Here is a 10,076-nt window from a genome sequence, read left to right on the forward strand (position 1 = left end):
TTGATGCAAAAATTGGTAAAAGTGGGATTGAAGAGGTTAAAACTTTAGATAGCAATGAACCCACTATTTTGTATTTCAAGGAATTTAATTATGATAATTTATCTTTGATAGATTGTATTTCCTTGTTGGAATCCGTGCTAAATTCTCCTCATGCTTATAGTCAAAATAAAGCTTTTACTAAACATATCGTTGATGCTTTAATGCAATCTTACAAAGAAAAACTTGAGTTGGAAGTTTCTATCCCTAGTAAACATTATGATGAGTGGGAACCTACAATTACAATAAAAATTAAAGATCAGAATGCTATGCTTTGTGTGATTTGGGTGCTAGTGTTTCCACGACCCCAAAAACATTATATGATTTGCTAGGTTTCTGTGAATTTGATGATTGTTCTTTAAACTTGCACCTTCCGGATTCCACCATTAAGAAACCTATGGGAAGGATTAATGATGTTCTTATTGTTGCAAATAGGAATTATGTGCCCATAGATTTCATTGTTCTTGATATAGATTGCAATCCTTCATGTCCTATTATTCTTGGTAGACCTTTCCTTAGAATGATTGGTGCAACCATTGATATGAAGGAAAGGAATATTAGATTCCAATTTCTGTTAAGGAAAGGCATGGAACACTTCTCTAGAAAGAAAATTAAATTACCATATGAACCTATTATGAGAGCCACTTATGGATTTCCTATCAAAGATGGCAATACCTAGATCTATCCTCGCTTTTATGCCAAGCTAGGGGCGTTAAACGATAGCGCTTGTTGGGAGGCAACCCAATTTTATGTTTATTCCTTCCTTTTTTTCCTGTTTAGTAATAAATAATTTATCTAGCCTCTGTTTTGGTTGTGTTTTTGTTGTTTAATTAGTGTTTGTGCCAAGTAGAACCGTTGGGAAGACTTGGGGAAAGTCTTTTTTATCTTGCTGTAAAAAACAGAAACTTTAGCGCTCACGAGATTAGGTACAACTTTTTACTGAAGAGTGCTATTTAGTTAATTCTTCTTGAATATGATTAATAGATAAATTCCTCACATAAAACAATTTATTTTAGAATTTGGGGGGTTCCATAAGTATGCGTTTGATACCGATTACTACAGACTGTTCTGTTTTTGACAGATTCTATTTTTCGTGTGTTGTTTGCTTATTTTGATGAATCTATGGCTACTAATGGAGTTTATAAACCATAGAAAAGTTGGAATACAGTAGTTTTAACACCAATATAAATAAATAGTGAGTTCATTACAGTACCTTGAAGTGGTGTTTTGTTTTCTTTCGCTAACAGAGCTCACAAGATTTTCTGGTAAGTTTTGTGTTGTGAAGTTTTATGTTTTGGGTAAAGATTTTATGTATTATGGAAAAAGGAGTGGAAAGAGCCTAATATTGGGGATGCCCAAGGCACCCCAAGTTAAAATCCAAGGACACAAAAAAGCCTAAGCTTGGGGATGCCCCGGAAGGCATCCCCTCTTTTGTCTTCGTTCATCGGTAACTTTACTTGGAGCTATATTTTTATTCACCACATGATATGTGTTTTGCTTGGAGCGTCTTGCATGATTTGAGTCTTTGATTTTTAGTTTACCACAATCATCCTTTCTGTACACACCTTTTGAGAGAGACACACATGAAGAATCAGAATTTATTATAATACTCTATGTGCTTCACTTATATCTTTTGAGCTATATAGTTTTTGCTCTAGTGCTTCACTTATATCTTTTAGAGCACGGTGGTGGTTTTATTTTATAGAAATAATTGATCTCTCATGCTTCACTTATATTATTTTGATAGTCCTTTAGAAAAGCATGGTAATTTGCTTTTAGTCATAATAAAAACTTTCATATAAGTGCATTGAATACTATGAGAAGTTTGGTACTTGATAATTGTTTTGAGATATGGAGATGGTGATATTAGAGTCATGCTAGTTGAGTAGTTGTGAATTTGAGAAATACTTGTGTTGAAGTTTGTGATTCCCGTAGCATGGACGTATGGTGAACCGTTATGTGATGAAGTGGGAGGATGATTTATTTATTGATTGTCTTCCTTATGAGTGGCGGTCGGGGACGAGCGATGGTCTTTTCCCACCAATCTATCCCCCTAGGAGCATGCGTGTAGTACTTTGTTTCGATAACTAATAGATTTTTGCAATAAGTATGTGAGTTATTTATGACTAATGTTGAGTCCATGGATTATACGCATTCTCACCCTTCCACATTTGCTAGCCTCTCTATTACCACGCACTTTTCGCCGGTATCATACACCCACCATATACCTTCCTCAAAACAGCCACCATACCTACCTATTATGGCATTTCCATAGCCATACCGAGATATATTGCCTTGCAACTTTCCACTGTTCCGTTTGTTATGACACGCTTTATCATTGTCATATTGCCATGCATGATCATGTAGTTGACATCGTATTTGTGGCAAAGCCACCGTTCATAATTTCTTTTTCATACATGTCACTCTTGATTCATTGCACATAGAGTCATATCTTGTTCTAAGTATCGATTTGTAATTCTTGAGTTGTAGGAAAAATAAAAGTGTGATGATCATCATTATTAGAGCATTTTCCCAAGTGAGGAAAGGATGATGGAAACTATGATTCCCCCACAAGTCGGGATGAGACTGTGGACGAAAAAAAGAGAAAGAAAAGAGGCCATAAAAATAAAAAGGAGAAAAGGCCCAAAAAAAGAAAAATGAGAGAAAAAGAGAGAAGGGACAATGTTACTATCCTTTTTCCACACTTGTGCTTCAAAGTAGCACCATGATCTTCATGATAGAGAGTCTCCTATGTTGTCACTTTCTTAAACTAGTGGGAATTTTACATTATAGAACTTGGCTTCTATATTCCAATGATGGGCTTCCTCAAATTGCCCTAGGTCTTCATGAGGAAGAAAGTTGGATGCACACCCACTTAGTTTCTTTTGTTGAGCTTTCATACACTTATAGCTCTAGTGCATCCGTTGCATGGCAATACCTACTCAGTCACATTGATATCTATTGATGGGCATCTCCATAGCCCGTTGATACGCCTAGTTGATGTGAGACTATCTTCTCCTTTTTGTCTTCTCCACAACCACCATTCTATTCCACCCATAGTGCTATGTCCATGGCTCACGCTCATGTATTGCGTGGAAGTTGAAAAAGTTTGAGAACATCAAAAGTATGAAACAATTGCTTGGCTTGTCATCGGGGTTGTGCATGATTTAATATTTTGTGTGATGAAGATAGAGCATAGCCAGACTATATGATTTCGTAGGGATAACTTTCTTTGGCCATGTTATTTTGAGAAGACATGATTGCTTAGTTAGTATGCTTGAAGTATTATTATTATTATGTCAATATTAAACTTTTATCTTGAATCTTTCGGATATGAACATTCATGCCACAATAAAAAAAATTACATTAAGAAATATGTTAGGAAGCTTTCCACATCAAAAATTCTGTCTTTATCATTTACCTACTCGAGGACGAGCAGGAATTAAGCTTGGGGATGCTTGATCCGTCTCCAACGTATCTATAATTTTTGATTGTTCCATGCTATTATATATTCTGTTTTGTGTGTTTAATGTGCTTTATTATACACTTTTATATTATTTTTGGGACTAACCTATTAACCGGAGGCCCAACCCAAATTGCTGTTTTTTTGCCTATTTCAGTGTTTCGCAGAAAAAGAATATCAAACGAAGTCCAAAGGGAATGAAACCTTCGGGAGCGTGATTTTTGGAACAAACGTGATCCAAAGGACTTGGAGCGGACGTCAAGAAATCAACAAGGAGGCCACGAGGCAGGGGGCGCGCCTACCCCCTAGGCACGCCCTCCACCCTCGCGGGCCCCTCATGGCTCCACCGACCTACTTCTTCCTCCTATATATACCTACGTACCCCCAAACCATCAGAGAGGACCACGAAAACCTAATTCCACCACCGCAACCTTCTGTACCCATGAGATCCCATCTTGGGGCCTTTTCCGGCGCTCCGCCGGAGGGGGCATTGATCACGGAGGGCTTCTACATCAACACCATAACCTCTCCGATGATGTGTGAGTAGTTTACCTCAGACCTTCGGGTCCATAGCTAGTAGATAGATGGCTTCTTCTCTCTCTTTGGATCTCAATACAAAGTTCTCCTTGATTCTCTTGGAGATCTATTCGATGTAATCTTCTTTTGCGGTGTGTTTGTCGAGATCCGATGAATTGTGGGTTTATGATCAAGTTTATCTATGAACAATATTTGAATCTTCTATGAATTATTTTATGTATGATTGGTTTATCTTCGCAAGTCTCTTCGAATTATCAGTTTGGTTTGGCCTACTAGATTGATCTTTCTTGCAATGGGAGAAGTGCTTAGCTTTGGGTTCAATCTTGCGGTGCTCGATCCCAGTGATAGTAGGGGAAACGACACGTATTGTATTGTTGCCATAGAGGATAAAAAGATGGGGTTTATATCATATTGCATGAGTTTATCCCTCTACATCATGTCATCTTTCTTAAAGCATTACTCCGTTCTTATGAACTTAATACTCTAGATGCATGCTGGATAGCAGTCGATGTGTGGAGTAATAGTAGTAGATGCAGGCAAGAGTCGGTCTACTTGTCACGGACGTGATGCCTATATATATGATCATACCTAGGTATTCTCATAACTATGCTCAGTTCTATCAATTGCTCGACATTAATTTGTTCACCCACCGTAATACTTATGCTATCTTGAGAGAAGCCACTAGTGAAACCTATGGCCCCCGGGTCTATTTTCCATCATACATGTTTCCAATTTATTTTATTTTGCAATCTTTACTTTCAATTTATATCATAAAAATACCAAAAATATTTATCTTATTATTATTATCTCTATCAGATCTCACTCTTGCAAGTTGCCGTGAAGGGATTGACAACCCCTTTATCGCGTTGGTTGCGAGGTTCTTATTTGTTTGCGTAGGTACGAGGTGAATCGTGTGTGGTCTCCTACTGGATTGATACCTTGGTTCTCAAAAACTAAGGGAAATACTTACGCTGCTTTGCTGCATCACCCTTTCCTCTTGAAGGGAAAACCAACACATGCGCAAGAGGTAGCAAGCATGTATATTAATGGGACACACTAAGTGAATTGTCCTAACATGCATGTTGAAATGGGCTGGCCTTTTTACCTTTCGCGCGTCTGGTTGAGTCCACGGAGACCTCCAAATCCCTCGCCATCGACGCCTCTTTGCTCACATGCTTAATGGACCGGTGGAGGTCTGATACCCACACATTTCACTTTCGCTGGGGAGATATGGCTCCTACTCTCCAGGATGTGTCCCTTTTGCCGGGACTACTGTTGGCAGGTCATGCCATAGGACTGTTGGAGGCACCGACTGATTGGCAGCTTGGTATTGCACAACGTTTCCTGGGTATTTATGACCATGCTCTCCTGCTGACATCCAATAATCACGGACCTAAGTATGAATAGTTGCTCCATTTCTAGGTTAGTTCCCCTGCCACATAACTTTCAGTTGTCGTGCATCTGGTTTTATAGAAGATACCTTCGCTATGTACTAATACTCTGTTTTCTCAATACAGATCCAGAAGTTCCCGGGGTATCCAAGGGTGTCGTTGAATACGACACGGATCACTTGCAGTCTGGAGGCATACAAACTGTGGCTTCTCGGCAAGGTGGTGTTCACAGAGAACCATGTCAACACTATTAGCGCGAGCTACATCCCTATTGCACTGGAGATCACGAGCGCTGAGATGTCGGATCAGATCACACACAGGAGTTGGGGTTCGGCTGTCTTAGCGGCTACATACGGAGCTATCTGCAACGCCTGCCAGCTTACGACAGCCTCGTCGGCCCTTCTTGGATTCCCTCTATTTCTGCAACTGTAGCCGTGGGAGATGTTCTCTGTAGGACGACTGGACGTACATGCTAAGGAGCCTAAGGATACCCTGTTCGATGATGACGTCATCGACATGCCTACCGTCGGTCTGTGTTGCACACGTCGCAGGGCATGTCTCAATCTAACTTTTGTTCTTTTTGTACACTGTGGTTCAATCTAACTTTTGTTTTCCACAGAGACGCTATGTTGGTGATCATACTAGACGAGCTTACATGACATTAAATGAGTAGTTTGATGCGTACACTGGGGTGATCTGGCAGCTGTACACGCAAGCAACCATAGATGCAAGATACCCCGGTGGTTAGTTTGTGTTGTGCACAAGAGATGCCGACTACTGGATGATGAAATCGAAGATCATCTTTGATGTCTTCGTGTAGGAGATGGCCCAGCAGAGGGTTATGAGGCAATTTGGTCTTCTGCAATTGGAGACACCTCCCCCTACAGAGGCCCCACTTCAAGGAGACATCCACAGGTATTGTCTAGTTATTCAATATTGCATGGTCTTTCACAATTGTCCATAGTTAAGAACTTAGTTAATTGTTCAACGAACACCAAAATTTTAGGATCACAAAGAAGGGGATTAACAGGATTGCTACTGAGTGGCTAGTTAGGGTTTAGCCATATGTTACACAATGGGAGACTTCGAGCACACATCTGTGGCACAAGAGTCTTGAGTTTGATATGGATGAATCCAATCTCTATCTACAGCGGTACATGACCAGAACACAGTTATGCATTCATCACACTCACCTAAATGAGATACCTGCCCCTACTACGGCGGATATGTACCTGAGCTATGATACTTTGGGCTCTAGGCAGCACACAGTAAGATATATTCTCTTTATGTAATGCAACTAGTTGATACATACTTTGCCGTGCATACCTAATAATCGTCCTGACAATTTCAGGCTCATTTGACTCACGCACTTGGCGAGGAGGTGTCCAACTTTCAGCATTCACTGTCGTCTGCACCTCTAATGGTTCCTCGGGCTCAGGTCCATAACTGGACGATGCTCATTAAGAGGAGGCTATGATATGTGTATCGGGCTATCACGTGCACATGCACTTCAGACGTTCTTCACCAGCAACCCCTACAATGCACCCACCATCACTCCATGCACCAGCAGCAACCATGTCACTCGACTGGTTAGCTCGAACCCACACATCACCGACATGAGCCGCATCCATGTCTAGTAGAGCAGTGGACGGCCATGCCACCACCTCCTGACCAGGCTGGTAGTTCGGCATGGCAGCAGCAGCCGGATCCCACGTCTGGTTATGTGTTTCGGTCAGGACCCCAGCAGCACGGTCCCACACCGGAATTCATGATGCAATCACCACCTACAGGTATGTTTCTTCATATTAATTCTTGTCAATATCGATTGGGCCTATGTATTTTGTCATTACTTATGTTCCCTCCATCCGGCAGGTTCCTATGGATATATGGCGCATGGACACATGATGCGTCTATGTCCGGATCCGGGTGGGATAGTGACCATGAAGGTGGGCATAACACACAGGATTACTTGTCGCAGCACAATGAGTGGATGGACATGTATTCGACTCCTGCACTGGTAACCCACAAGTATAGGGGATCGCAACAGTTTTCGAGGGTAGAGTATTCAACCCAAATTTATTGATTTGACACAAGGGGAGCCAAAGAACATTCTCAAGTATTAGCAGCTGAGTTGTCAATTCAACCACACCTGGATAACTTAATATCTGCAGCAAAGTATTTAGTAGCAAAGTAATATGATAGTAGTGGTAACGGTGGCAAAAGTAACGGTAGTAGTTTTTGGTTTTATAGTGATTGTAACAGTAACAATGGAAAAGTAAATAAGCGAAGAACAATATATGAAAAGCTTGTAGGCATTGGATCAGAGATGGATAATTATGTCGGATACGATTCCTCATGCAATAGTTATAACATAGGGTGACGCAGAACTAGCTCCAGTTCATCAATGTAATGTAGGCATGTATTCTGAATATAGTCATACATGCTTATGGAAAAGAACTTGCATGACATCTTTTGTCCTACCCTCCCGTGGCAGCGGGGTCCTATTGGAAACTAAGGGATATTAAGGTCTCCTTTTAATAGAGTACCAGACCAAAGCATTAACACATAGTGAATACATGAACTCCTCAAACTACGGTCATCACCGGTAAGTATCCCGATTATTGTCACTTCGGGGTTAATGGATCATAACACATAATAGGTGACTATAGACTTGCAAGATAGGATCCAGAACTCTCATATATTCATGAAAACATAATAGGTTCAGATCTGAAATCATGACACTCGGGCCCTAGTGACAAGCATTAAGCATAGCAAAGTCATAGCAACATCAATCACTACAAAAAAAGACACATCCGTGACATTTTGGGCCGAACGAAATTTTTTTCTATCAAACATATGACACTTCTATGATGATAATTGTGACAAAACCCGGTATCATCATAGATGTGGTGGGCTCCTACTTCTATGACAAAAAATCATGACAGAAAATGGGCTTTTCACCCTGGGCGGGCCGGAGATGCAGCTGCATGACATTCTTTGGGCCGTCCATGATGGAAAAAACTATGGTAGAAGCGAGGGCGAGGAAAATTTCGGGGAGTTCCCGGTTACGGTGGGAGGTCGGGGGCCGAGCGATGCGCGTTTCTCTCGTACATGTACACGCGTGTGTGTGAGGCGTTGGCTCTAACTGAACCCGAGGGAGGCGTTGGGCTCTTACTGAACCCGAGCGATTGCACTGCAGGCTATGCGTTACTGAACCCGAGTGATCGATCGATGGCTGTTACTGAACCCGATCGAGCGATTCCTTCGCTAGTGCTGCTAACTGAAGCCGATCGATTGGATGAACTGTGAGTGTTGTGGGGGGGGGTGGATGAACAATGAGCGGTGGCGTTGCCTCTGGATGAACAGGACCCCGTGGTGTGGAGGGCTGGATGAACAGTAGACGGTGGAGGGGTGCCCGTGGAGGGGTGGTTGAATAGGACCCCGTGGTGTGGAGGGCTGGATGAACAGTAGACGGTGGAGGGGTGGTTGAACAGTAGCCGGTGGAGTAGCACGCGGTGGAGGCTGGATGAATAGGAGCCTGTCGAGGCTGGAGGAGGTCGACGGTAGCCCGTTGAGGCTGGACGAGGTCGACGGTGGAGATGAACAGTATCCCGTGGAGTCCCGTTTTGCGGTACGCCACACCCCTCCCGATGAACAGGACCCCCGTCTCGACCGTAGGAGGTCCGTTTCATCCGTTTTGCGGTACGCCACACCCCTCCCGATCAACAGGACACCCGTTTCGACCATAGGAGGTCCGTTTCGTCCGTTTTGCGATATGCCACACCCCTCCCGATCAACAGGACCCCCGTTTCGACCGTAGGAGGTCCGTTTCCTCCGTTTTGCGGTACGCCACACCCCTCCCGATCAACAGGACCCCGTTTCGACCATAGGAGGTCCATTTCCTCCGTTTTGCGATATGCCACACTCCTCCCGATCAACAGGACCCCTGTTTCGACCGTAGGAGGTCCGTTTCCTCTGTTTTGCGGTACGCCACACCCCTCCCCATGAACACGACGCATTCCGTTGCCTCCCCATGAACACGACACATTCCGTTGCCTCCCCATGAACACGACGACGACGCTGTTTCTCCATTCCAACCCAGCCATGTACACGATCCCTCGCCGTATGTACGTGCGAGTAGGCGTTCGAGACCCTTCCCGTATGTACGTATGTGGTCGTATTTTCTTTCTTGCACCCTGGACGCTGTAGGTATGTGTACATGCTACGTGCGTGCCTCTACTATGACACGTACGCGCCTCTACTATGACACATGTGCGCCTCTACATCGAACAGTATATATGTACGTACACGTTCGCGATCAGAATGACAACGCTATGTATGTTTCGACAGGTGGGTCCCGACTGTCAGGCACTTCCTTACTGGCGAAGATGTAGCTGGTGGGTCCCAGCAGTCAGGGGGCGAATCATTTTGGTTTTTTTTTCCCGGACGCACTTCCTTGTGTGCGAAGATGCAACTGGTGGGTCCCAGCAGTCAGGGGGCTGAATCATTTTTTTTGCCCGGACGCACTTCCTTGCGTGCGAAGGTGTAGCTGGTGGGTCCCAGTAGCCAGGGGGAAATGTTTCTTTCGCGAAATACGGTGGCCCGTCCGGTGGGTCCCTGCTGTCAGGTGGAGGAATCATTACTTTCCG

The sequence above is a fragment of the Triticum urartu genome, chromosome 3A (genome assembly GCF_056163025.1).
Source record: "Triticum urartu cultivar PI428250 chromosome 3A, HENAU_Tu73, whole genome shotgun sequence".
NCBI lineage: Eukaryota > Viridiplantae > Streptophyta > Magnoliopsida > Poales > Poaceae > Triticum > Triticum urartu.